This window comes from Cydia splendana, chromosome 4 (assembly GCF_910591565.1).
Source record: "Cydia splendana chromosome 4, ilCydSple1.2, whole genome shotgun sequence".
NCBI lineage: Eukaryota > Metazoa > Arthropoda > Insecta > Lepidoptera > Tortricidae > Cydia > Cydia splendana.
In genome coordinates this window covers 24,253,946-24,280,558 of record NC_085963.1, presented here as the reverse complement: position 1 = coordinate 24,280,558, position 26,613 = coordinate 24,253,946, and the positions used below count along the sequence as shown (strand labels likewise).

At 35.1% G+C, this 26,613-nt stretch overlaps 1 protein-coding gene across 4 annotated transcripts in view; it reads left to right on the top strand.

The window, feature by feature from the left end:
* Positions 1–25,730, top strand: part of LOC134790150 (titin homolog) — a 113,552-nt gene extending 87,822 nt beyond the window's left edge. For all 4 annotated transcript variants that reach the window (XM_063760949.1, XM_063760951.1, XM_063760950.1 and 1 more), the window contains one exon: positions 25,624–25,730. The gene's annotated coding sequence lies outside the window, so the exon portion shown is untranslated. The remainder of the gene's footprint in view (positions 1–25,623) is intronic.
* The last annotated feature ends 883 nt before the right edge of the window (positions 25,731–26,613 follow it).

The following is a 26,613-nucleotide window of genomic DNA, read 5'->3' as shown; positions in this document are numbered from 1 at the left end:
TGAGCAAAATGCGATTTTGCTCACTATTTTTAAGTAGCAAAGTACCCTTGTTCGAGCTGCTGAGGTAAAAAAGTCTAATAAACCATGGTCTAATAAAACATGGTCTTCCATTCCCAGAGTGACACGGGCCTACGTCACAATAACATTGCCACTTTATTTCAACATAACATGTTACATGGGTACATTATACCTATGGTTAATAAGTTAAAATATTTCTTTATAATTTTATAATATTCATTTATATGTATTTTAGCTTAAATTTTACAATAACACGTCATTTTTAATTACTCGTTAGCAATATCTTCCGATTCACGAAAGAAATTTCAGACTTTCGGGTAATTCTGTTTATACTACTGGCAACACAGGATAGCGCTGTGCACATTTGACAATTCGGATCTAGATAACTTCATGCCCTGACCGTCATCCTTGTCGAACGCGTGTTAATTGTTATTTCCTTCTCGCTCAGTGTCAGCAGTCGCAGTGTTTTCCAAACTTTTCACGTCGTAAGCTTGGTAATTAATGTGTAACTGTGAATTAGTTTTTTAAACGTTTGTCTTGTATAGATAAATAAAGTTTAATTTAATACATTAGATTTGTTTTATTTTACTATGTTTCTACACGAATAACTTAAAATTAATGCCGTTTAAAATAATTTTCACCGTTGGTTAAAATTTTCCCACATTTCAAAGTTTGAGAACCTGTAAACAGCATGATGACGTAGGCGCGTGTCAGTTAGGTCATACGAATCTCGGAATGGAGTACCAGGCGGAGTATATTATTATACCATGTAATAAACCATGGTCTTCTCTTCCCAGAGTGACACAAGCCAACGTCACAATAACATTGCCACTTTGTATAGCGCTATTGCATACTATTATATAGCGCTGTCGCATGATGACGTAGGCATGTGTCAGTCACGTGGTCGGAAGAGAGTACCAGGCGGAGTATATTATTATACCATGTATTTGTTCTAATGTTGTATATCTGCAATAATTTTTAAAACTACAATACAAAAGAATTGCTCACCTAAATACAAAGAAAAACTACACGAAAACTAAAACAATGAAAAACGGTTGACAATAAAATTGGTGGTCTTAAAGCTGAAAAGAAATGTCCTCCAGATAATCTTGGTAGTGTAATAAACTAATAAAATAAGTAGATAGATAGATGGAATAGTCTTTATTGGCACACCTCAGTAAAAAGATACAGGTTTAAGACAATACAACTACAAAAACAATACAATACAAATACAATATAAATACAATTGATAAAAGACAGAGGCAACCAACACGAAGAGAGTTCTCTTCCAGATAACTTTTGGTTAGCGGGAACAAATCATTTAAATTTTGATAATACGACATACATATACTATGTTGCCAATGTTTAAGACGAAAGGGGACGACCGCCTCGAAACCGGTACCGGTAATCGGTTTTCCATACAAACGTATTCCCCATTTTCCTCTCTAGATATTAACATTATTGTAAATATTTTTACACAATTTGATCTATGTTAATCATAGTTATGCCCGACCGTTTTATTAGTTTTTGTTTTTTATAAGAGTTAGAAGCGAAAAACAGGTTTCATGCAAATTGTTAAAAGCTCCTAACTCTTATAATAGAGTAAAAATCGGAAAAAATCAAACGGTCGGGCATAGCTATGATTAAAATACATTTTCCATCATGTCAATATCCAGGTAAGAAAGTGAGGACTACGTTTGTACGGAGAATCAATCGTCCCCTATCCTGTTCCCGTAACTATATCTCTATCGGCACCATTTTTACCATGGTCACCCAACAACCCATTGTGCTGTTTTTGCTCAATATGGCAAACTTGATAACGTAATCTCCGCCATATATTTTTCCTATTGGCACCGTTAGATGATGTATGGCGTTAATGTCAATATCCTTTACCAAATAATTCCCTTTCCTTATTTTGCATCCAATAGGCGACAAGCCGAAAAACTGGAACCAATTTTGAATGAAAGGGCTTGTATATTTCATATGTTTCAATATTGCTGCTGTCTCGATGGTACCCGCGGCTGTTTTCCTTGCAACATTAATTGAACCTTCCAAGTCCGACACTGAAACGTCCTTCTCCACTGTCAAATTGAATTTGAGACGATTGTTATATATGCCTTTGTAGACTTCAAAATCAAGTGAATAGGGTATTTCTTTAGCATACGGAAATTCTAGATTTGTGCACTTTTTGATACTGATGAGGTTGGCTTTATATCTTTTACAAGAACAATATAAAATATTTGAATATATTAAGATTAGTAAATATTTCATGATCTTGTATTTTGTTACCAACAAACAAGAACGGATTGTATTAAAAGTAGTGTTACAATGACACGTGTCCTGGATGAAACGATTAATTAGACATTAGTTCTATAATTATAGTCATTAGGTATTGTCATTAACTCCAAACTTCAAATTATTATATTATTGTAGTAGTAGGTAGTAAAACACTTTATTGTACAAAAATCAAAACAAAACAGGAAAAATAACATTCGTCATTAGTACCATGGCGAACTTATCTCTTTAAGGGATCTCTTCCAGTTAACGTTTGAGCAATTGAGGGAGAGTTGGACTGTTATGAACGACAATATTAGACAATTAGACATATATTTATTTTTATTTAACATCACAAACATCTCATTAATGGTACTTGAACATAAAATCTTAAAAACTACTATAGTTCGTTTTTTTTGCATTAGAAAAAAGGTAAACAATCTTGACGTGTCCTTTGAAAAACCCTTTTGACAAATAAGTCACTGCAAATATGTAACAATTATGAATCATATACGATTATTTACCTACATTCTTTTGTTTCATAAGTAATAGTTATTGATTTTAAATTTAAACTAGATCGCGTAGTCTTTTTCTAATGCTAATAAAAACGAACTATAAAACAATTAACATACTAAATAAGTTACGTTGACATACGAACGCCGAACAGCGTGATGTTAAAAAGGGGGCTCGACTCAGCATGATGTTGCAGTAAATTTACTGCAACGCTGGTTTCTATTTTTTAATTTTTATAAGAGTTTGGAGCACGACACAGGTTTCATACAATTTTTTAAAAGCTTCTAACTGTTATAATAAAGTAAATGTCGAAACAAATCAAAAGATGTTTTTCACCACACTTGCTCGAAAAATACCTTATTTCATGCGCTCAGGACGACTTCGACATTTTCCTAAACTAGGCACTTTCCTATCTTGTCTCTTTTTTAACTTGCCATTTTCTTACTTGGTCTCTTTCTTAAACTTGTCGCCTTCCTAACTCGTCTCATTTATAACTTGGCTGTTTTAGCCCTACAATAATCTTTTCACCACACCAACAGCAAAGTTGGCACTTCAGTGGCCAAGTTTGTTTAACCCTCGTGCCTTGACACCCTCGCAACACTCAAGATTCCACTTCTTGAACCAATCGCTACGCTCGTGGTTCAATTTTGGAATCTTTCGCTTGCTCGGGTATCAATATTAGCACGAGCGGTTAAGCAACAACTTTGCCCCCCTGTAAAACAAATAACTATTTTAACCCATTCCATTAAAAATCCGCAATTGGCTAGGATGAAAACGATTATTTTACGGCTTAAATAGTGTTATTAATTAGACGTAATGATTTTTTTAAAGTCCGACCAAGCAGCAATGTATGCATCCAATCTAAAACTCAACTAAAGAAAACCAAAGAAGGCGTGAAAATAGCCCGACTATGCTCGTTGCTCGCTTTACTGCCAGCTTCTTGCATAAAGCGAACTTGGAGCGAATTGTTGCTATTGTCCCATGTACGCCACAATGGTATACTTTCAAAAAGTATTTCAATGACTATTGGTTGACTATGGATCCTAATTTACTAAGCTGCTCCGAAGATATCCATAGAACGACAAATTCTGCTGAGGGTTAACATAGGAGGCTGAATACCAAAATCTCGGGAAAACCCAATTTTTTTATATTTACAGCATCCTAAAAAAGGAGATAAAACACTTCGACAATAAAACCATGCGGAGCGTCTACTACAATTTGTCTAAAAACAGGAAAACAAAGGACATAATTTTTGACACAAAGTTGACAAAGTATAAAAAATATTTATCGAAATTAAAGAAAAAAATGCTAACTCCTATGGCTTTTATAAGAATTTTTTTTTTTCAAGTTATCCTTAGGTTAAATGAAGATTGAAATGTAGACGGTTTCGCACGGCATTGCTAGTAGTGTAGGATATAGATAATATAGATATTAAGGTAAGTACCCCTATTAACGAGGGGGTTAAGCAAGTTTTTCAAAAAGAGCCAAAAATTAAGCATAAACCGGCGGTGTATGGACCAAGACATATTTTTTTATGTTAGTTTGTTAATTAAAGTTTATATTATTTTAGTTTCTGGCCTTGTTTTAGAAAATTATAAAGAAAAAAATAATTATTAAAACCAAAATGTCGAAATCGCCTATTACCGTGGTAATTGACCACTGCTACCCAAATACCGCGGATACGGGTTCCTTTTTACGAGGGTGGATAACCCGTCGCATTTTTAGTTCCATAATGTTATTATGATAAATATTATTTATTTCACAATAATGGATAAAAAAATTGTGAAATACCTACGCTTTTCATATTATAGACTGAATGTAAAATAAAAATAGTTGGTTCCTTTAACGCTAAAAACATCGTGGGTTACCCTTTATGAGCAAGTGTAATGCTGTCGAAATTCTTGTTTAATTTATTACCTATCTACGTTAAATAAATATATACTTAATTATTTCAACCGGACGTGGAGGGCAAATTGCGCCAAAACGTTCAAGCTACCAGAATTATATTCTACACAATATACAAGATTCTGTGTAAGTTAATGTTAATGTTAATGTTGTATGTTTGTGTGTCTATTTTCTTATTAAAATAACATAAAGTATATATTTTTCTACTCCCGCACTTCTATTGGTCGATTAAATGACTGCCAGTGATATCTAAATCAACTACATTTGACGACCGGTCTGGCCTAGTGGGTAGTGACGCTGCCTACGAAGCCGATGGTCCCGGGTTCGAATCCCGGTAAGGGCATTTATTTGTATGATGATACAGATATTTGTTCCTGAGTCATGATTGATTTCTATGTATTTAAGTATTTATATATTATATATATCGTTGTCTGAGTACCCACAACACAAGCCTTCTTGAGCTTACCGTGGGGCTTAGTCGATTTGTGTAAAAATGTCCTATAATATTTATTTATTTATTTATTACATTTGAAGCGCGGTGCGTAGGGGGCTGTGTCCTTTGTCTATTTATGAAAACAAATATCACAATAGCCATGTGTTGTATTTAAAAAAAATGCTATCTTCTAGGCAAAGATCTAAAAACCAATATTTACTTTGTCTTTATATATCATCTTATGTTTGCTGCCTTAGAAAAAATATTGTGTGCAACGGTACATAATTAGGTCTGAAAATTCTCGGGCCTGTCTTCGGCCCTTGAATTTTAAGAATCCTTATTATGGTCCTGGTATACAAAAGACTATTTGTATTATTTTAAGAACCTATTAATATCAAAGCCATGAAAGTTTTGGGTGCGTCTGTATTAGGTTCTCATACAGCTTATTACCGAGTGATGTCTTTTCTAACCATCGTTAAACGGTTCAATACAAATAATTTTAAAACTCATTTACGACTAGTAAAAATTAGTACATTTCGATGCTAGTGCGGAAGGTATGTCATTACTTCACGAGTACCGAGATATCTTGCCACGAGCCGCAGGCGAGTGGGAAGACTCGGGACGAGTGAAGAATGACATTTCCGCACGTGTATCGAACGACGTTTTTTAATACAGTTGCGAAAAAATAAGTAAAACATTGTTAATCGTACACTAAACAAAAGTGGTAACAGTGACAGCTCGCTTAGACGTCGTCTTTAAGTATATTATATCTATGGGCGTTTGGCAGCTATTCCGTTCCATTCAGACACCTTATTAAGAACGGAATTTTCAATATTCAATATTAAAAAATAAACGTGTTATAATGATGAAGAGGTAAGTATTAAAATATGAAATATGTATATTTTTCATATTCTTACATTAACAGTAGGTTTTTATGCTGATTACGACGTTTAAAGGAAACTAATATTAACACTCATCAATAAGTAGTCGTGAATTGGAACAAGTATAAATTTTAAAAAATTGGAAAAGTAAAAAGCACTAGTTCGACATAACCAACTTTCCGCACGCTAAACAGCTACGTAAAGTAGCACTTTGTGAGCAACTGTATTAAAAAAATAGTTATCTTGTATTTTTTTAATACGATCAATATGGATGATTCCAAATATTACAAAAAAATGGTTAAAATAAACTTTATAACCATACTTTTGTTTTTATATCAATACTTGAACGAGTTTCTCATATAAGGGTTTCTAAGAAAACGTCTGAGATGGTGTCTAAAATTGTAATAAATATTAAGAGTTCTTGCATAGATTTCATACCACGTTAATAGCTCTTTAGCTTTATAGGTGGCTAAATATTTTAATAACATTTAAAGTGAAGGAAATGTGCATTTATACATGAATATAAGATCGCTCGAATCTATAATACCGTTTCCGTTATTACCGAGGTATACCTCGAAATTAGGTGTCACACAAAGAAAATGGAACCTAACACCGATGTTTTTTATTTCCTATTTTTTTCCTATTGGCGAGCAAATATCGCAAATAAAGTATTTGTGAATCATAAAGATAATAACTAAGAATCAATCTCAAGTCTTAGTCTTTTCAGAATATTTACCATTATTACGCTAATCACTAAATAGAATACGGGTTTACTTACTTGAGGTGTTGCGTGTTAGTATGGAGCAACCAAATCTTGCGCTCCTGATGCGCTAGTTTATGATTTTCGACTTTTATGCGTGATGTTTTCGTAGTAGTGATATACTTATTCGACAGTCAAAAGATAAGGCTTTATTTCTGTGTTCTTAGATTCAAAGAAAGTTAATAAGCTTTCTTATTAAACGCTATTTTATACATACCGCGGTAATGAATGCCAATTTTAATGGGGTCGTTAATAGGGGTACTTACCTTATTATATTTATTATGTTTAAGTTAAAGAAAGCATTTTATTTTTATTTTATTTCATATTTTGTTACCGCAAGCAGAAGAATAAAATGATTTATACATGTATTCGCCATTTTTATTTAAACTTTATTTGTAGGTTATTTACAGAAAGAAAATTAGTGTACTGAAATAAAATGATGTGCACTAGTATTGGTCCTCAGGTGCATGTAGTTTCGGCACAGCAAACTTTATGCATTCGTGTTCAGTCACAGGTGCATTAAGTATACTCGTATTTTTTGTTTAGTTGCTAGTTTTTGCGCTCCAATGCGATGATACCTTAGATAAAATCAGAAAATGGCGAGTTAAAAAAGAGACGAGTTAGGAAAGTGTCAATTTTTGAAAATGGCGTGTCTTCCAGAGGGTAGACCAGTTAAGATAGAGACAAGTTTGGGAAAGAGACCAGGTAATAAAATGGCAAGTTAAAAAAGAGACAAGATAGGAAAGTGCCAAGTTTAGGAAAATGTCGAAGTGGTCCTGAGCGCTCCCTAGGGAGTTCTAGCTTTTTAGGGTTCCGTACAGTCGAGGACATAAATATGTATACATTTTTTCACCTTATTTCAATGGGTTAAGGTGAAGACTGTACCTCAAAAGGAAAAAAACGGAACCCTTATAGGATCACTCGTGCGTCTGTTTGCCTGTCTGTCTGTCCGTCTGTTTACTCCCGCTAAGCCTGCGTGCAATTCCACATTTACTGAGCGAGTGTGATGAAAACCTATTAGAAATGTGCAGTCAAGCGTGAGTCGGCCTTAATGTACGTAACCCTTGAAACGCGAGTCCGACTCGCACTTGACGGATTTTTTTTACTTATGCCACTAATTCATACGAACCATGTATACGTCATAAGTAAAATACTTTGTTTAAAGTCAAGGTATACAGGGGTTTTACTTTAAAAATAGACGTTTATTATTTAATATTTTTGTTTATGCTTAAAAATATTTAATTAGATTAATTTAAAAGCCGTTTATAATATTTTTACACAATTTTCAATTGTGGCTGAATGTCGATGGGTCTGTGCTTCGACGCCTACACTGCTATAAAATTTCAATATGGCGGACGAATGTTTGAAATGTCACCGTATTTAAGAATGATTTCGCTTAAAATTTAGATTTTTCTTCGCAAGTGTGATGAAAAACATTGTGTGTAACTCCGATGTAAGAATATTATTACTCGAGTGTTTAATTCACTCCAGCCTACGGCTGTCGTGAATATAATAGACTCTCGTACAATATTCCACTTGTACTATTCCATAATGTCAATATCCAGTTAGGAAAATGAGAACTACGTTGTTGGAAAGTGCTGGCTGCTCACATTGTCTATGATCGCGGGAATATTTGAATTTGTTTCTGTGTCATGTTTTTTTATTTTGATGCTCTTATATCGATCGTGTCAACATGTACGTAATTTTTTCTCTAAACAAATACACTTAATATTGCATGAATAAACGCTTATTTTTTCACCACTGCTTTCCACCATCATACCTTTGTATGGAGCATCGATCGTCCCATGTCCTCTTCCCGTAACCATTTCTCTATGTCGGCACTATTTTTACAATGGTCACCCAACAACCCATTGTGCTGTTTTTGCGCAATATGACAAACTTGGTAACGTATTCTCCGCCATATATTTTTCCTATTGGCACCGCTGAATAAGGTATGGCGTTAACGTCAATATCCTTTACCAAATAATTCCCTTTTCTTATTTTGCATCCAATAGGCGATATACCGAATAATTGTAACAATATTTTAATGAAAGGGCTTGTATAAGTCAAATGATTCATTATTGCTGCCGCCTCGATGGTACCCGCGGCTGTTTTTCTTCCAACAATAACTGTTACTTCCAAGTCCGATACTGAAAAGTCCTTCTCCGCTGTCAAATTAAATTTGAGACGATTGTTATATATGCCTTTGTAGACTTCTAAATCAATTGAATAGGGTATTTCTTTGGCATACGGGAATTCTAGATTTGTGCAGTTTTTGATACTGATGAGGTTGGCTTTATATTTTTTACAAGAACAATATAAAATATTTGAATATATTAAGATTAGTAAATATTTCATGATCTTGTATTTTTTTAAAAACAAATACGAACGGATTTTATTAAAATTAGTATTACAATGACACGTGTCCTGGATGGAACGATTAATTAGACATTAGTTCTATCATTTTTGTCATTAGGTATTGTCATTAACTCCAAACTTCAAATTATTACAGTATTATTATGATAGACATACAAACATGATTGCTTTCGCAATTTTATATAACTTATATTTTAGGTTATTTAGTATGTAGTCTATAGGTACTTAGTGATGATAATAATCTTAATGTAAATCTAAAAAAAACATAGTTAATCCAATTTCAAACTTACAAAAGTAAATCCTTTGATATAAGTACCGACTTCCTTAGGCACTGGTCGTCTTAGTGAGGTTAAATATTTTGAGTTATGGAGGTTTTTGGCTCTGAATGGCATTTTATTTCTTGTTAACGAGGATTTCGCCTTACCGAGGTCGACGGCAACTAGGAACCAAAAAACTTTAGTCGCTGTACCGTGTCACGCCAAACTCCGTTAACTCGAGTTACACGAGTTACGGATAACCAGTCTAAATCCTCTTAAAAACCATTAAATATATATCTTCTAAAATAAAATTTTGAAAATCTTCATTATTTACTGAGAAAAGCATATGGCTAACTCATGTAACTTCATTTTTTTTGCCGATGGCGTCAGGCACAACTTAGTTAACTTGAGTTGTATGACTGACACAACCAAAATATCAACATTGTTTCTTAAGTTACCGGAGTTAGGCATGACTGGCCGAGCGCTTGATTTATACGACAACAATATTGGTATAGTAAAACGTGTCACGTTTGATCACGCGTATGTCATGTAACTTGACTTACATGACTTCGTGTGACCACTATAGTACGGAAGAGTTGATCATGCGAAATCATTTAATTCGAATAAAATGAAAACTATTCAATAATGCGAAAAACAAATTAAAGGGCCTAATCTGTGACCATATTTCCTACATGTAGATTAGAAAAAATTAAAAAAATACGACGAACCGTCAACGATAACAGCATTTGAATCTTTAAAACTTTAAACGTAATTATCTCGAAACTCAACTTTTAAAGTTACATGAGATGCGCGTGACACGGCAGCGCTCTCAAATCAACGCTGTACTGTAGCTCCTATTATATAGGGTTTCTTCACTTGAATATGTAATGTTTGGGTAGTATACAGGGTGATTCAGGAGACGTGAGCAGGACTAACACTGCGCATATCGTTAATTATAAGCAACTGTTTCGTATCAGTATTAGTGAGGTTAACGTTAATTTTCTAGTCGTGTTGAAAAAAAAAGTTATTAATTTTTTTACGACATGCATTGTCACCCTAAAATTAGAATACTAAACTACCGATATTCTGTGTCAAATTGAATGTCATTACTGTCATCACGGTCTGGTTACTTTAGAAAACTCGTATCTGACTCAAGTTTGACAGTTTATTTTCTTCGTAATCAAAATGCCATTACGGTTAAAGAGGTTTATGTTTATTAATTAGGTCCTGTAGGGTGACCATGATTGTTGAGAATTAAATTTGCCCTCACCAAAAAGTTAAAAAATAGGAAAAAGTGTTGTTGGTTCTCCTAAATATGACGGTGATCGATCAATTATCAGTTACTGAGTGTGCAGGATTAGTCCTGCTCACGTCTCATGAATCATCCTGTATATATTTCTGTCTACGCATAACGTAAAAAAATACACACTCGGATACAGTTATAAATTTTTATTGCCATACAATAAGCGCTCTTTCCATATAATACTGTCTTTTTAGCAGGTATGACGAGACGATTAGGGTATCTTGTAATAAACTGACGACCGGTCTGGCCTAGTGGGTAGTGACCCTGCCTGTGAAGCCGATGGTCCTGAGTTCGAATCCCGGTAAGGGCATTTATTTGTGTGATTAACACAGATATTTGTTCCCGAGTCATGGGTGTTTTTTATGTATTTAAGTATTTATAAATATGTATATATTATATATATCGTTGTCTATGTACCCACAACACAAGCCTTATTGAGCTTACTGTGGGACTTAGTCAATTTGTGTAATAATGTTCTATAATAAAAAATAAATAAATGTCCTTATATCTAGTAAAAAGTTCAGGATGCACTCTAACAAATAAACAAATTTCATATAAATACATACATGGCACAGTCAGAAGTTTGATATTTCTAAAAAGAGGTCTACAGGAGGTCATTATGCCAACATTACAAATAGCTCTGATGCATTGTTTCTGTGCTAACAGTGCTTGGATTGCGTAACTAGAATTTCCCCAAACAAGAATACCATATCTGAGTACAGAGAAAACATTGTCGTCTCTTTACTGCTAATTTTTGTCAATCTCCACGAGGCAAATGCAAACGAGTTTATTTTACTACATACTTTATTAATATGCTCATTCCAAGATAAAGTATCATCCACACATAAACCTAAAAAGTTAGTCTGATTAGACTCTGTTACAGTTCGATCTAAGGAAGTAACTGTGAGAGGTTGTTTGACAGCATTCCTATTTACAAACTGGATGAATGTTGTCTTTTGTAAATTGACATGTAAATTATTTTGGTAACCAGGTTACAATGTTTTGGTCTATCTTTTGTTTGTTTCTAGAGCGAGAAAATAATAGTCTATAGCTTATCGCTTACTCGCCCTTGGTGGGACTAGTGCCTTACTTGGTTTATAAATAAAGAAATAATGTATACCAGTTTATAATTCTTAAAATTTGTCGGTAATTTACAGCAAGTAGAAGTTACATTTTTTAATTATTAATATGTTACAGACTTATCGATATCGATGTTTCATTTTCTAAAACACTCGTTTATGCCACAAAAACTTCTATGTCTGGCTTATTATATACAAATACAGTTCTTCAGAGTAACTCTGTCTGTCTCTCTGTTACCTCTTAACGCTTAAACTACTGAATCTATTTGGATGAATATTGGTTTAGAGATACTTTCAGGCCCGGGCGTAGGACATAGGGTATTTTTTTATTAATCATCGTCATCAATCCACGAAGATAAGTTAATCATTAAAGTATTCGAATACATTTCCAGATTTTCTGTAAGTCACTATTTACTTTTCTAATAATAGACGTGAGATCGCCAGTACCGCCTGGCGAGTAGATCTGAAGATCGTCGGCATAACGGCGATAATGTGAAGTAAAGTTACAAGTAATTGACGACCGGTCTGGCCTAGTGGGTAGTGACCCTGCCTATGAAGCCGATGGTCCCGGGTTCGAATCCTGGTAAGGGCATTTATTTGTATGATGATACAGATATTTGTTCCTGAGTCATGGTTGTTTTCTATGTATTTAAGTATTTATATATTATATATATCGTTGTCTGAGTACCCACAACACAAGCCTTCTCGAGCTTACCGTGGGGCTTAGTCAATTTGTGTAAGAATGTCCCTATAATATTTATTTATTTAATTGAATCAATGAAAATAGAGAACAACAAAGGAGACATCACGCCGCCTTGGGGAACGCCGGCTAACTTGTTGCACCAAGAAGAAAGAGTATCATCCACCTTTATACTACGAGACCATCCGATTATCGCCGCAGGAGATATTAAGAGAGCGTAGTGAGCCAAGGATAAAGTCAAAATCGACGGTATTAGTATTATCTATAAACACATTGCTAATAGTAGTTTATGTGACTGCTACATAATGAAAGGCATTAAAATACGAGTGTGGGTTTATGAAACGAATGAAATGAGTTTCATAATAGTATCACACGAGTGTTTTAATGCCTAATTATGTACAGTTACATACACTGCTTTATCTACACACATATTATAAACTTTCTATGATATATTCACTAACCTCATATTACAGCCGACATTGGGGCACTTTCCTCTCTGGCGGAACTCGCGGATATGAGATGGCGTCTCCGAAATATCTTTATCGTACATTTTACAAGAAACTTTTGTTATAGTTACTTTAAAAACAACAAAACAAATTATTTTTTACTTACAAACTAATTAAAAGATAAACTGTACGTCAAATGGCGGCAAATGAAAACTTTTTTCACGCATGTCACGCATCCGTAGTTTTTTTTTAATTCAAAGACAAACTAGAGTCGGGGTCGATTACCATATCGTCCGATACCAACTTACAAGCGAGATTTGTCAATATTGTATGCAATTGTCATTTGATTACGAATAAAACGTCATCTCGACTGATATTAGAATAGGGGTCAAATCAAATTGCCTTTTTTTCCAGAGATGTTCGAAATTTGAATGTCATTACCAAATCGATTTTGATATAGTAATGAAGCTATTACCACATTTTCACAGATAAGAAATTTGCTGTAACAAAACAGTTTATCGTAATGTGGGCCATTATTTACGGATTTTGAAGGTATCATAGAGAGTTTATGATATGTGTGTAGATAAAATCTATTAACATTAACACCGTAGGTAATGAATGATTGTTCATCCATCCCCGCCCGGGTGTCGTCAGTGATCTTCACTAGTGCAGTAGCCGTACTATATCTAAGTAGCAAAATAATCATTCTAACTGTGGTCAGTTTGCTAATACAAATTCTAAAATTAAATAACTAGTAGTTCGCCCCGAACTGAGAACTCGCGGTTAACCAAAAATTATATAGCGATTGACTTTGTTGCACCTACTTAGGTGCTCGTATAGTGCGACATAAAATAATAGAAAATAAATGAGGGCGCCACTTTCTACGTAACTGTCACATTTTTGACGTAAAATGCTTACACATGGCAACAATTTAGTATGGACATTTTTGAGTTCCATTTTATTTAATTTCTACTATTTTATGTCGCTCTATAGGCGACAATGGATCAAAGATCGCGTGGATTTATTGCAAGGTCTGTGGAGCCCTTAACTGATAGATTTAAGCAAAGAGTAGTATGTATAATATAGTTGGCCAAGCAGATCTTGTCAGTAGAAAAAATGTAGGCGCGAAGGGATATGGTCTCATAGAAAATTTGAGTTTCGTGCCTTTTTCTACTGACAAGATTTATTTTTTTGCATCAATTTTGAAGCGCCATTTACAAGTTTAGCGTTAAGTAATATAGATGTCGCTATTTTTCGAATAAAGGGCTTCGTATACGGCTGTCCCTCCCCTAGATTTAAGTCACCACCATAGAGATTAAAATAAACTGTATCTGTGCTAAGCCGAAATATTTCCTGTCAAATGTCAAATACATATATTATGTTTATTCTATTTTATTTTTATCTTGTTAATTATTTCAAAATGGTAACTTTAAAAACGATATTATAAAAGTGTAAGTCGAGCACTTTCATTTGATACTAAACTCGACCATGTTTCTTGCAAAAAAATGACCAGTATAGCAAGACCTCTCACAAACAGCTTTTTGGCCTTCTAAGCTCTTCTAGCTCAATAACCCCTTGATCGGGCCTGCTCATAATTTAATGACTAGAATGTAATGCCGTCGACTACACGTTTACCCAATTTCATTTAAATTAGAACAAATTTACTTAAGTTATTGAGTATCAAACTATCTTCTGACAGTTCAGCTTAAAAACATCGAAATGCCGGGACGTGCCGCTAGCCAGCCGCGTGTTCAAAGTCGAATGTAAGAACTTCGCTTCGCTTTGCTCGCTCGTTCGATTATGATTTACGTATATTAAAATGCGTACCTATAACATAACATAATCATTGAATCGAATTAAACACACAATGCAGATATATACCTGTAATGGTAATGTAAAATTAATAGTATTAAAATTGCTTGGATGAATTTTCATGATTGATTATTATCTACTCGTAATATTCCTATGCATCATTGTGAAACTATTCTTAACACACTTCGTTTGTGTTTGCTTTAAATACGCGTACATACCATGAATTTTTTGCTAATCTTAATATATTCAAATATTTTATATTGTTCCTGTAAAAAATATCAAGCCAACGTCGTCAGTATAGAGAACTGCAAAACTCCAGACTTTCCTTATGCCAAAGAACTACCCTATCATCTTGATTTCTCGGTATACAAAGGTGTATTTAATAATCGTGTGCAAATTAATTTGACAGTGGAAAAAGACTTTTCATTAGCGGATATGGAAGCAACAGCTCGGGTGGGCAAAAAAACAGCCACGGGTATCGAATGGAAAGCAACACTGAAGAAGTTGACTTGTACAAACCCTTTCCTCAAAATGTGGTTTCAATTTTTCGGTGTGCCCGTTATTGCATGCAAACTCAATAAAGGGAATTATTTTGTGAGGGATATAGACGTTAATGGTATGGGTTTTAAACCGCCAGCCCCAGGAAAAGTATACGGCGATTACGTTTCGTATTTTGGAATATATCACAAAAATAGTACACTAGGATGTTGGATAACAGACATAAATGTACTACCATCCAAGTTCAGAAAATAATGTATTTAATGTAATGTATGTGCTTTTTAGCGATAAGACCGCCTGTTGTTTAACCTCTTCTTCCTGCATTATTTGTATTGTTCTCTGTAATGAGGTGTGCAATAAAGAGTATTTTTATTGTATTGTATTTATTATTTCATTATAGTCCATGCTCACTTCGATATTCGGCAGTGATCTTCGCAATACATTTTATTATTTTTAAGAAAATGTATCTGGGGCGGAGTATTATTTTCGAAGTATCGGTAATATTTATTTAATTTTAGTCAAAATATTGTGACATCTTTGTGCACGAAATAATTAAGTTTTGGTTAATTTTTTGTGTGTATTTTCTTTTAAGGTATTATTGAAATAAAATATTGCATTTGAAATTCTACAGTTTCTACACTAATGAATTTTATTCACATTATGTTTGCATACTTACACCCATTAGGATCCACTTCATTTATTTTCAGATTTTGAAATATGTTTTATAATATTCACATGCATAATATACATCGACCCACCCCTAAATATACCTACATGGAAAATTGGATTAATTTTAAAAAGGAATTAATAATTGAATATGATATGAATAATACGGTCAGAAAACCACGAGCCAGATGGTCGGACGACATTAGAAAGACGGCAGGACCGACCTGGCATAGAACCGCCGCATACAGATCAACATGGAAATCCGTTCAGCAATGGACGCAAATATGCTGAGAAGAAGGAGAATATGGTTGATTATAATTTGAATGTATGTACGCTTTAAGAGTACTTATCCTTACTAGCTTTGTTAGGTTTCCTACTAAGTCAAATTAGTAACAACTATTGCATTGGTTAAGAAAAATATTTATACCTATTAATTTAGTCATTGTGAACGGTCTTTAGAAGCCACAATGGTTTATATGGATATAAATACTTCATTAACATGCTAAACGTTAAAATCCACGCCACAATGATCGTTTTTATACCCCATAAATCCTCGTATCAAAATAGTAAAGCTTCGAGCTTCAGTCAGTTATATTGCCGTGTTGGCCGCCGGCGCACGCGCTGCCCGAAATACATCGATCGGAACCGTTTCGTAATTCCATTTCGTAACCTCTTAACCCTTTGAACCTTCGTAACTAACCTCACACGTGAATGTGCAGTGATGTGGAACACTCAAATTTAAACAAACGTGCAACGCAACCTTGACGACAGTAAACAACATTCTTACGCTATGCAGTTCTGAAACTGTACGAAAATTGTTTGGAGCGCGTTGAGCGGAAACGTTTTGAAACAAATATCACTTGTGGCTTTGTGAGCTGTCCTCGCAAGTCCCAATGGCTCCACCATTTATATGTTTTTTTGAAAATGTAATAGAAAAAAAAAACAATGATGATCCTAATAAACCAAACAAAATATCAGGAGAGAATCATATGAGAAATGCGACCTGTTGAACTGAACGAGTTCTTGAGTTGAACAGTCGGGATACGAAATCATTGTTGCCCAAGCTACTACGGAAACTGCTAATAAATAAAATTGTACAAGTTTTTTAGAGGCTAGTTAAAAGAATTTTAAGCTTATAATACGGCTTAAATAGTTTTCCTTCAATATTACAAGGTCAGACGATGATCTGTTGAGAAATAAACTTATACGTGAATTCTTCTTAGATTAGGTAGCCAAGCGAACATTTGGCTGTTTACTGATAAACGCTAAATTGTTAGTAATTTAAAATTTAAACTAAAGATTAATCGACCTATCAATCTGCGGACTGCATAGTCGCGTCCTTGTCCCACTGGCGTGCCAGGAGACGCTTTTAGACCGGCCTACCCGGCTTGTCCTCCAACAAACTTTCTTCCAACCCCAACCAATCAAAAATAGACCTTCCGACCTCTCAATAAGATTGACGGCGACGACCTACATAATTTGGCGCCCTGTAATTCAGACAAGCTTTCACGGGAATCGATACATTCGAGTTTCGGCCTTATGGCTTCGAGATTAGGAATTGTTGATGTGAAAAGATAAAGTGGTGATAGTGTAAACACACCGGAACGCGGACCTGATTGGTACGCCGTGCACTGACATTTGGCGATCACTTCTTTTAATTGATACGTAGCTGGTGTAACTATTTTATCAGTATCACTCTCTTTTCTATTAATATAATTAATATATTCAATATTATTTGTAGTGCTCACGAGAAGTTCACGATCTTCACCGTTGTCATGACAATAGTTCCCTTTAATAGAACGGAAAGTCCTGTCCTGTAGCGAACACAGAAATAACAACTCTCTGATCATATTCAGTTTGGTCAGTTAAAAAAAAAAAAAAAAAAAAAAAAAAAAAAAAAATTGGTGGGAATATTAATTGCATGTAAAAATACGCAAGTAAGTATAACGGGTTAGCACTGATTGACTAGCACGTTATCTTTTCGCGGATTAGCAAAGTAATATTTTGGTTTTAATTAGTATGGATTTCCGCAAAGTAACGCCTGATTCTATTCACCAATACTAATATTGTTCTTATGAATATAATTATATCGGTGATATTGCTTGTTTTTTAATTTTCTTAAACTTATTTCAGTTTATAGCACCTACCGACAATTTCACAATTCATCGACCTTCCAGCCAAAACAACTATTTATACCCTCATTCAAGCTCTCGAGACTAAACCGTTCGTACGAAACATCTGTTTATTTACAAAATGTAATGCCTCTTGGAATGGGCCGGATTTATTATGATTATCGTGTAAAAATGTTTACGTTCATTTTAACATTATCGCTAGGTTTAAGTACATTTCATTGGATATAATTCAGGAAGTAAATTGAGTATAAATCTTTGCCTAATAAACAAAAAAAATAATTTACGGTACATATGTGAAACAAACTTTAATCTGACTTCGATTTTGAGTAGAGAAGTTTTTAAATCGGTGTACATTACACTTAGAGTTCTACTTTTATTTCAGTATATTGTTTCATGTTTTCAGGCAAATAAACTGTCAAGCTATTATTTTTTAAGTACCTACTGCAAAAAATGAGGCTCAATTTTTAATAGATATGATGAATACAAATGGAATAAAATTGTGTTATAAATATTATTACGTTGATCATGCAAAAATTGTTGTTTAAGAAAAGGTTACAGTGCAAACCACTGCAGTAATGTAGCAACTTTGATTGAAACCCTGCAAATAACATCATGATTCATTTCGCCGGTATCAGCCCACCGTTTGACATTTTCGTCTGCCACTGACACCACTGACTGAGCGACTGCCACTTCAAATAAAACTACTTTATCTTCTTTAATTACTGTATAGATTGATTGTAGGTTACTGTGCAAGAGAAAAGTAGGTTTTGCTTTAGAAATTTCTTCTTTATCCACACCGCGATCTAATTTGTTTTCTGATATTTGGTGAGTAATCACAATTTCTTTATTTACGTTCTATGATTTGCCGTATACAAACATAAATAGTTATCTTCAAAAGATTCTGTTGCATCATTTACATTATTATACCATATTATTTTATTTTATTCTTAATTCACAAAAAACTAATAAGTTTTCCGATTGATAGCTATTTTGAATCCTTAAATCAATATAATTTGTTTATATTAATCCCACTCGTCTGCATATTGAAGAACGCACATCCGTCATATATTTTCGGAATATCGTAGGAGGGACTAATATTAGCGATAACTATTTCAAGTCCATGCATTTCTGTGGCTTAGGATTAGTCACGGTGTTTATTTGCTTCAGATACTGTGTTGTTTTTTGTTTATACTTCATTAAAAATTAAAACTGGGTCCTTAGGCTCACTAGTCAAAAACAATTTCCGCATTTTTAGGGTTCTGTAGCCAAATGGCAAAAAACGGAACCCTTATAGATTCGTCATGTCTGTCTGTCTGTCCGTCCGTATGTCACAGCCACTTTTTTCCGAAACTATAAGAACTATACTGTTGAAACTTGGTAAGTAGATGTATTCTGTGAACCGCATTAAGGTTTTTACACAAAAATAGAAAAATAACAATAAATTTTGGGGGTTCCCCATACTTAGAAATGAAACTGAATTTTTTTTTTCATCTAACCCATACGTGTGCGGTATCTATGGATAGGTCTTCAAAAATGGTATTGAGGTTTTTAATGTTTTAATGTTTATTTGGGCACAAACGGTACAATAATACTTACAGATATTAATATTATTCAATACATGAACCAGTGAAGTTGCCACTAACTACTAACACGTATACAAAAAATAAACAACGGAATAACAACTAGAATATCCACAGAGCAAACAAACATTTTCTAATATATTTTTTTTCTAAACTGAATAGTTTGCGCAAGAGATACTTCCAAAGTGGTAAAATGTGTGCCCCCCCTCCCCTCGCACCCCTGTAACTTCTAAAATCTTTTTCGTGGTCGTGACCTCATGTCTGAGGGACGTGACTCCTATGGGTTATTCTTCCTACCACTGCTCTCCAGGCCTCTCGATCTTCGGCCATCTGCATCGTTGCCTGGAGCGAAGTCTGGGTAATATTTTGGACCACATCTGACCATCTACTGGGTGCACGCCCTCTACTCCTTCGTCCGTCGACACTCCCGGTAATAATGCGCCTTTCTAGCGTGTCCGTGCCGCGTCTGACTGTGTGGCCGAAGAATTTGAGGACTCTTTGGGTACAGATGGTGGATAGCCTTGTGGTGATATTGAGCTCCTCTAAGATAGACTCGTTTGTGCGGCGTTCAGTCCAAGATATATTCAGCATTCTGCGCCAGCACCACATCTCGAACGCGTCTATCCTTCTAAGTGCCCGGGCTTTCAATGTCCAAGTCTCGGAAGCATACAGGAAGATTGAGAAGATAAGGGTATGCATGAGCTTTATCTTTGTTTTGCGGTTAATTCCTCGGTTCCTCCAGATCTTCTCAAGTCGCTTCACTGCTGCTTTGGCCATCTGACCTCGCCTGACTATCTCCTGATCACAGTCCCCGTCATCGCTAATTTATGATCCTAGGTATACAAACTTGTGCACTGTATCGAGGTCACGTAGCTCGTTGGTTCTCTGTGGATGGCCGCTCCTGTTGACAAACATCAGTTTGGTTTTACTTCGATTGATCAGAAGACCATATTCTGCGCTGATGCGATCAATCCGGTCCAGTATATCGGCGAGTTCAGCTTCTGTCGAGGCTATGATTGTAGTGTCATCCGCAAACCGCAGATTATTCAGGAGGTAGCCGCCAATGCGTATCCCGCCGTGCCGGTTCTCTAAAACCCTACGCATGATATGTTCACCGATTAGGTTGAACAATTGCGGTGACAGGATACATCCTTGACGCACCCCGCGTTCCGTTTGGAAAGGTTGAGACACACACTCCCCTATCCTCACCCTGGATCTACCACTGAGGTAGAGGTTTTGGACCAGAAAGGTTAGGTGATCTGGCACACCCATTTCGCTCATCACCTCGAACATTTTCTTCCAGCTGATGCAGTCGAAGGCCTTTGCATAGTCTATAAAGCACATAGCGGCACTGATGTTATGTTCCCTACACTTCTCTATCACCAGCCTAATATTGAGGGTTTGCTCCCGTGTCCCTCTTCCTCTCGCAAAACCTGCCTGTTCTTGGGGAATCTGTCTCGTTATAAAGGATTCCAGTACTTCACCGACTTACAGACTTCTAAAATAAGAGAACGATAAAACTAAAAAAAATATATGATGTACATTACCATGCAAACTTCCACCGAAAATTGGTTTGAACGAGATCTAGTAAGTAGCTTTTTTTATAATACGTCATAAATCGTAAACCGCAATTTTATTATGTTACTTGCTGCTACGGAACACTTCATTTGCGAGTCCGACTCGCACTTGGCCGCTTTTTTTAATGGGTGTCATGACTCATTCATATTTATACAATGTCATGTTAAGAGCAGGAGCTGGCTTGAAGTTGTGGGAGATGACATACGCCCCAATGGCCTCACAAAAGAGGTCCACAAAAACAGTAGGTACGAAGAAAAAGTCTCAAAGCGGATCCTGGGCTCCGCAGCAGTAGCTGAGGATGCCACGAAATAAATGCTATCGCTAAGATTGGAGAGTGATGGCATCAAGTTCACTAACAGCCGTGACAAATTTTACAGTAATGCTATTAATGCAACATTAGTCACAAACGTTGTTAAAGTCATAATTTAATGGTGTTCAATTCATCGTAGTGTGCCAAAAACTATTATTCACGATGGTTGTTGGGTTTATTGTGCAATATGTTTACGAGAGAAAATGTACACAATAGCAGATAAAGGAGCCAAAGTGCCACAAATAATAATAATTTGACGGTAAAACGTTCAGCCCATTCAACATTACATTATTTTTTTAAATACGAATTTTATTGTTTTCTTAGTTTAAATAAATCTGAGTCTGACAGGAATCATTTAAAATACTCATGCCCATAAAATGATTTATTTATTTATACAACATTTAGAAATGGTATGATGATGGAATATGATGGACTTTTACTGAAATACAATTCGATTCCATTCAATACAATTTATTTTACAGGTTCCACGTAATAATATGTTCATCAGAGAAGGGTCCTTATGCACATGATGCATAACTAATTGGAAGCCATATGTACGTACATACGTGGAAAAAAAGTAGCAAAATAATTACAAATTTTACTAAAAGCTCCCTAAGATACGTGACTCAACATCTTGACGTTAAGACCGGACATTTTTTACATCTGTTTCAATATTGCACGCTCCAGGAAGTCTCATTAGTCATTTTATCAACCAGAATCTCTTCCAAAGCCAACTCGTTAGTCTTAAATCATGACAGATGACAGTAAATGGGCGACGCCGAGCAATGAAATGTTCAGCAGTTGCCATAAACCCGTCCCGACCTTGTCCGGAATTTAGATCAAGACTAGATTCTAGTCTACATGCTTTGGAAATTTGGTCTACTTTTTATATTTTGGTTCGTAGTAAAATAGTCCCCGTAGTCTATTTTCTATTATGAAACCTAACCACCATGAATACCATACTATGTGTGCTCTCTAGCTCTTTGATTTTCGGTTGGATCTCCATGTTGGTCCTATTAAATACTTTGATTAAGTACTTCCGCGATCTCTGCCACTGTGTAGAAGTTTTAATAATTAATTTCATAGCCAAAAACATTTGACCTAATCCCTTACTCATTATATTCATTCAATTTGGCAAATACCTGCAATCCACCTGCACATAGTTAATCCCCCAGAGTAATGTACTCCGGTGCGGTCGGTTAGCGAGGGACGGGAATGTATGGCGCAACCCGTCTGTCATCGATGCCAACGGATGCATGCCAAAAGCTTGAACTTGCAGAAATCACAGCCAATTGATGGAATCAGGATTTCGTTGCGTCATTCGCTTGTCAATGCGGAGATATTTTTAGATAATCGTTTATTGAGAAGACTAATGTTGCGGAAAAGTAACAAAATATATCAGTTAGAAATGGATAACAAGCAACTACTGCTATATTGCTAATTATTTATTTATTTCAACTTTATTGCACGATAGAAAATCGTACAAATGGCAGATTTAATGCCTGAATCAGGTAATATGATAGGAGAATAAAAAGCTTTTCAGCAAAATAAAACGTAAGTGCAGGATTTGCTTAAATAATGCTAGGGGTATTTAATTCATGTTTTTTTTTACAACAAACCTATAAATTTGATTGGTATGTGAAATGTTTTTGAAATTTTCCGTATAATTTTCTTCTATGATTCATAATATAGAGATCGTACCAGCAATATCAATAAACGCTTCAAGGAATTCCTGTAACACTTCCTAAATTACAACGAAACGACATAAAACGAACATAACAGTGCCAAGTGAAAGTGGACAAAACTGTCAGTGTGGTGACGATATAAACGATAGTTTGTCAATAGGTAGTGATATAAAAACACACAAAATGGACACAGAACACGACACAGATATCATGACGAAAGAAGCACTAGGTCAGTGTTTATTCAATAAGATGAACAATGATGATACCATCGCCCATACTGTTAACTGTACATCGATGGACCTTATGCCTTTTGTAATAAGGTTCACCGATGTAGAGTTATAGGAGTGTTGCTGTTTGTACACTGTTGATAACATTATGGCGTCGATGTAAATATTATATTTGTGTTTGTATACACGTACTGGTTTATTATATCAAATCATTTACTGTAAATTGTTCGTGATTAGGATAATCTGACATAAGTACCTGATCAAAGGTATATGTATAAATTTAGTACACTTATTTATATTACCTATGTTGATTTCGTGGTGAGTTCAATTTACTATAAATGATTTAAAAGCACCTAGTAGACACTTTCACATTGCTTAAGTTTATATTATTGTTCATCTTAAATAAATTGGTATACATGTTGGCTTGACATAGAGCAAAATTTATGCAAAAAATTGATGTTGTATTAAGGACGCTGACCGTACTTGCATTCCTACACTTGCTTACAGTAGCTACTATACTGTCTCATTTAACCACAGATCTAGAATAAAAAAGATTGCTTATCAATGATCAATAGCGCTAGGAAAATCGAAATGATGTTAAAAGTCGTTGGAAGTATTGTATCCAGAATTAATATGTGGATATGTTAATTATTTGCTTTTGTATAAAACGCATTTAACCGATTTGCAATACCGAAATGATCCCATAAGTGTTCAGTGAACAAAGTATTGTACGAAACACTAATATTTTAAGATATATTATCTCCTGAATCCTGGTTACAGATTTTCGTATTTCTTAGTCAGCTAACCTTACGCTTTAGAGCGGCTGCTACAGAGAACCAAAAGTTGCCGTGTGTTTAAAGTTGCTGCCTGACACTTTTGCATTCATTAAATGTACGTGGTGGCTTCCCTTTTACACACTTCATTTATCTTTAAACGTAAGCGTCATTCTAGATCTGTGGATGTAACACTATTTATTTATGTTATATTTAACCTACATCAATCTTATGGCTAATTAATTTGTGTTGTATTTGTTGGCCAATTCTCGTAAGTTATGAGTTAGTTTATGGAAAGTTACTCTTGTAATCGATTTAATTGTTGCTGTAACTATAGTCGTACACAATGCAATATAATATGTATAACATTATAAGTTAATTTAAGCTATTTCGTATTTAACCTTTATTGAACAAATCTAGAGGGTGCAGGTGTAATTCATGCTTTAATGCATCTTCGCAAATTTTCTCCTAACTGTGTATTATGTTTCTGACGTTATAACTTTCATTTGTTCAAAATGTTTAGACAAACAGTTTTAAACAATTTGTCCTATTTAATATTTATTAACATTTTTATTTCAAGCATTTAGCACATTTATAATTTTTACTGCACCAGCACCACTTATTTTAAAACTTTTACAAATACAACAAGCTTTACATCCAAGAAAACACCTGAGCTTATTAACATAATTCAATGTCCCGTTTTTAACGTATAAGTTCCAAGGCCACTAATCTGGTCTACTTTGGTTTATATTGTTATCTATCTCACCCTACCCTAAACTAGTTTGACTAATCAGATGATACTCGCTCCTGTGTCTCAGACAAACATGACCCAGCTCAAGTAACCTAACATTGTCAAGTAACAACTTTTACTTTTGGTTTGACCTAATATACACTTTGCTTATCTTTATGCCCATGTTACCGCAGGTCCTATCTAAGCTAGCCAAGATACTATGATGCTAAGATACAACTCACTGCGTTGTCTTCTGTGTTATCCATTCTAATCTTTTAGCCCCCACCAATGCTCGGCTAATCTATTTTGTACAGTCGCCATCAGATATTTCGGAGCGGCCAAGGTCCTCGCAAATATCTGAACACGCCTCTATTGTCAAGGCGTTAGAGTCCGTGTTCAGATATTTTTGAGCACCTCGACCCCTCCTATATACATATATCTGATGGTAACTGTACTAACTGCTACCCCTTAGAAGGCTCACGAGCGGTTCCCCTAAGAGTAACAATACTTACGCAATCAGCTGGCATGCATAATCCACCCTTCGTCACTCACGAATTTCCAAATGATGTATTTTGTGCTAACTTAGCTTTTCCCTCCTAACGGTAACAAATAACTAATTTCCAATTTTGTGCCAACTAAGCATTTCCCACCTAACGGTGACAAATAACGGTGTCAAACATCACGCAGAATTCGGGGAGTGGGTGAGCCGTGTTGCGGTGCCGGCGCTGCTGCGACGCCGCAGACGGCTCAGCGAGCGGTGGGCGCGGGCGAGAACGCTTCAAGACAACATGGACGTAAGTATTCTTTGATATATTTTTTGATTTGTTGGGAAATAAAACGTGAAACTTTTATTCATTTTTGATACGAACTTTGGCGCTTGCGTTATTTTTCTTTAACAGTTAATTCATATATTCATCGAGACAATTTTATTCGTAACGTCGTAACAAACCCAAACACAATAAGTTTGCGTTGTCGCCACATTCAGTTTCCGTCATCAGATCAGCTCGATAATACCATCATATTGTATTGCCAGTATGTGAAGTTACAGCTTAATCGAATAATTTGAAGTGATATCAATTTGAAGATGAGAGGAAAAATGGAACAGCCGATCAATAAACAACATTTATTCGAAAAGTACTTTTTTACGCTCCAGGTGCAAACATTCAGTTATATGACGCTCGCAACGATCTCTTGTTTGTCGACTCCCTTTGCATCAATAACGACTCGGAAAGGGGTTCATCACCTTTCTGATTTTTAGAGGAAATGATGCGAAATCTGTGCCTTTGAAAGGAAGCTTGTTCTCCAACCAAATGGGCAAGCGAAGTTTTGGTCAAATATGATGAATATTTTTGACAAGCAAATACTATGTTCTTGATAACACCAGATATTTTTAACCCTGTGCCTAAACTAGTATTTGGTTTGAACTATGCGAGGTAAGTCTAGATAAAACTCGCTCCTACTCATTAAAAATGAGTAAAAGAGAATGAATAAATGCAATATAAAAAATCCAAAATGTAAAAGAAAAATGTTTCTACACTTTAAAGAAAATTGGCAAATGGCTCATTACTTTTAATAGTGATTCTTATCTTTTTTTTCGTGATTCTTAGCACAGGTTCGTTAACCTTTAACGCGTATAAAATATTATTTGCCAACAAATATTCGCTAAACTTCTGAAAT